Source organism: Squalius cephalus (genome assembly GCF_949319135.1).
Source record: "Squalius cephalus genome assembly, chromosome: 17".
NCBI lineage: Eukaryota > Metazoa > Chordata > Actinopteri > Cypriniformes > Leuciscidae > Squalius > Squalius cephalus.
Genome location: NC_137138.1, coordinates 22,822,822 through 22,826,867, shown reverse-complemented (window position 1 = coordinate 22,826,867; position 4,046 = coordinate 22,822,822). Strand labels below are relative to the sequence as shown.

At 34.0% G+C, this 4,046-nt stretch overlaps 1 long non-coding RNA gene across 1 annotated transcript; it reads right to left on the bottom strand.

Moving 5' to 3' along the window:
• Positions 1 to 1,764: 1,764 nt before the first annotated feature.
• Positions 1,765 to 3,068, bottom strand: LOC307145149. The gene is made up of 4 exons (XR_013818909.1): positions 2,679 to 3,068; positions 2,096 to 2,185; positions 1,985 to 2,016; positions 1,765 to 1,829 (listed from the first exon to the last, which is right to left on the bottom strand). It is a non-coding gene; the product is annotated as an uncharacterized lncRNA (long non-coding RNA).
• Positions 3,069 to 4,046: the final 978 nt, after the last annotated feature.

Sequence of the window (4,046 nt, the reverse complement as noted above, 5' to 3'; positions counted from 1 at the left end):
GCACACAGGTGAAGACAGTGATGATGATGAAGACCAACATGGTGGAAACAGAACACAATCCTGACAATATATTTATATGACACTTTATTCAACAGGAAGAACGGATTATTTGGTTGCATGTAAACGTGATCTGAAATGTTTAAAGTCCTCATAGACTTGTAGAGCTTGACTTCATGTTCATGCCAAAAAGATACAGAAGTAATCCAATACAGAAATGAAAATGGTACAATAAAAAATAAAGCAAATCAAATAAAAATGATTTGTGTTTCCTGTGTCACTGCCTGGAAAAGACTGACAGACTTCAGTTATATCCCAACCCAATGATCTGGAAGCAAACAGGACTCCTCCCAAAGATTCAGTAATTCATGAGCTTGCTCCAACAAGCCAACAATTTCCTTTAGAAAGTTATAAGAACCAAGAAATTGCACAACATCAGTTCAAATGTCACTGATTCACTGATTCACTTCACTCATGTTTTTGGTCAAACTCATTATTTCCAAAGCAACAAATAAATACAAAAGTTTGCCTTTTTAGTAAGCTATTATGGGTATGGTGTGTTTAGGAAATGAAATTTCTAATTATTTTACCAGGAGGAAACTATATTTCCATGCATTTGGTTAAATTAAAATGTTTACAGCTGTCACTGATTCACAATGATGTGGCCTTACCATGCTAACCAAATGAAGCAATATAAAAGTATGTGAATGTAGTGAACAGAGGTCTTTCTTACCCTTGTGAAAAAACACAATTGTTTTGTTCCCCTTGTGTGCTTAATTGTATTGAATTTGCACTTTACTTGATTATAATTCAACTATGTGTTATTTGATACTACAGTTAACTTAGTTAATATACTGTATGTTAAATGTTCTAAATTGCAACTTCATCACTACAAATGTGTAATAATTTTTTTTAAATACATGACATACAAATTTCAATAGAAATTACATTAAAGTATATTTTTGTTTACCATATATTTTTGTCACTTAATTCGACAGTACACTTAAACATATTTCAGACAATATAAGTAATTATAAACTAAATATAAAGATGTAATTAAGTCCTATAAGTGGGTCAAAAAGCCCCTTTAATTTCACCTATCTGTATTTTATATAAATGTAAACTGAAATTCAGTTTGCACATCAGTTTATTAATTTACAGCATATTGCTTCTGTAATAAGTAGGCTACTCTTTTTCACAAGGGTAGATAGGACTGATAACCCTTTAATGTAAAGTGTCTCATTTTTTGATGATCTCATTAACTGTAAGCAAACTGTATTCTCAAGTGCTCTGTAAGCGCTAGGCCTGTTTATTGTCATCCTTGCAGCTAGTTATGGATTTCCCAAGGCTTAAAAACGAATGTACTAGCATCCCTGTTTAGAGTCGGGTAAAGTGTGTTAATGAGGAGTGTTAGCGTCTCTCTCTCTCTCTCTGCTTCTTGGTGTCCTGTATTTTGTAGTGTACTCACTATTGCCCTTTATTTTTGTGCGCATTGGACTGTTTTTTGTACTTGAATATTGGAAATATTTTTTAGGAAAATAATTAATTTGATCAATTTTGGAATAAGGCTGTAACATAACAAAAAGTAAAAAAAGAAAAAAGTAAAGCGCTGTGAATACTTTCCGGATGCACTGTAGACCTCCTGAAAGTCAAATGTGGACACTTTTCAATTCTGTGGGAAATGCTATTAACAGATGACACAGGTCAGGTGAAAATGAAATGACTTTATTTGAGCCATAAAGGGAGCAGAGATGGTCATGTCTTGAAAGGCATTTGTCTTTCTTGTCTTCACTTGCCTTTAAGACAGAACTGGTCTCACAGAGCTTTTCCCCCTAAGAGAAGATATGGTTACTAGTGCAGTTGTACTATATGATTACAAGACATAAATAGTAGCAGCAAAATTAATTAAGCATTGCTATTGAGAAAACTGCTGAAATGGCTTTGTCCTATATAATTATCAAGGAATATAATATATATAATATCTCACCTAATCAAGGCTCTATGATCAGGAACTGCCACCTGCAGAAGACAAAACAAGTCTTTTACTAAGTCGCTAGTCATTCAATAGGAGTAAAAACAGTAAAGCATGTTAACCTACCAAGTGTGGCTTGTTAATGGTGAATGTCTCTTGATTATGTATTATCACTCCACCTATTCCTTTAGGGTTTTCCACACACTGGACAGGGGTCTAAATATACAGTTTTATTTGTTAATGTCATGAGAGCATGTCATGAATAAAGGAAGGCTTTGAAAAACTTAAAACATTTGCTCCCGGTTTCACAGACAAGGCTTAAGTCTAGTCCCAGACTAAAATGCATGTTTGAGTTGTTTTAACTTAAAGCAGCTCGCACTGACATATTTTAAATCATGTCAGTGCCATTGTTTTGTCTCAAAATACACCAGTAATGTTTTTTTTTGTTTTGTTTTTAATAAAAGCTACTTAAATGCCCTAATTGACTAAGAACTAATCCTGGCTTAATCTAAGCCCCATCTGTGAAACAAGGACTAAATGTGATGCACTGTGACAAAAACTATTATTTAATTGTGAGTTATTCATTAGGGATAACACAATGCCATAACTGTTAGATGCTGTAAGCTCTATAATAAAATTTATGATTTCAGCCATTTTGAAAATATGAACCATTTCACAGACAGACACTATACTGTCAAAGGACAAATACCTTCATTTGACTCACTGTGGATTGAAGGGGGTGGCAGCATTTCGAACCCTGAAAACAAATGCAAATGAAGCACAGATGATGTAGTCCAGAGTGTGGATTATAAGAAAATTAAGACTTGAAAACCCATGTTGCTCAAGTAATTAGTATTGTAATATTTTTCAATGTATCATAATGTGATGGCGATAGCTTGTGCATCGTTCCTTGTGGGTTTCCAACCTTCGGTTTCCTAACCAGAACTTAAATCATTCCACCACAAGTTTGACATAAAGCATGTTTGATACTGCAGGTGCTATAAAGTAATATTCAAAATATAATATCAATACTGTAATATTAAGAAGGCCTCGATTTAAGTGGTCAAAGCAGTTTGATCTCGATCAGGGGCGCCCAATCCTGCTCCTGCCGATCGACTGTCCTGCACAGTTCATCTCCAACCCTAATCAAACACACCTGAAGCAATCAATTAAGGTCTATAGGATCATTTTAAAATGAAAGGCAGGCGTGTTTGATTAGGGTTGGAGATGAACTGTGCAGGACAGTCGATCGGCAGGAGCGGGCACTCCTGATCTTGATGAACAAGTGTCAATGAAACGATAAAAAAAGCCATCAAAAAATGCAACTAAATAATAAAGGCAGAAATTGTTTTGCCAGCTTATAGAATCTAAACACATAACCACACACGCAACATACAACAGTTTACAAAGACGCAAGGCTAACAGCTAATAGCTAATGCAGCAACAGCCCAGTCACATTGTCACACAATAAAAGCTTCAGTAATTACTCGATATCTGCTTTATTGTTAATACCAGAATAAGAACATAGGTTTGATGGAAATATAAACTATTTCATGAAAATATTTCTACGTACCATTACAACGGTGTTTTGTTTTTAACAAAGGACAACAAGAACGTACGCCGTCTAACGTCTAAAGGTCCTCCAAAGAAAAGATTAACAATAAAAGCCTATACGAATAAAAATATATGACTATAGCAAATTTAAAAATGTGATAATCATTACACCACTTTTTAAATGATACATATATTGTTTACCTATATAATTATATATGACTATTTATTCTTGGACATAATAATTAGGAGCCACAAACTTTTATTGAAACTAATATTGTCTAAAAGTGTAACAAAACATTTATTACATGCCTATTACAGGAATTATAAATAAACAACCATTAAAGCTGATCAAGCAAAAAGTTTAATTGAAATAAACTTATCTGTGACCCATATTCTGTGTCGATCACTTCCAGTCAGTCCAACCACAGTTTGCTGCTGTTTTATGTCTTTTCTTCTTGAACTCAATGAGTAAAGAGGCTTCAATCCTTTAGTTGGTCTTCAAGGGTCTTCTAAAGGTTCTTCC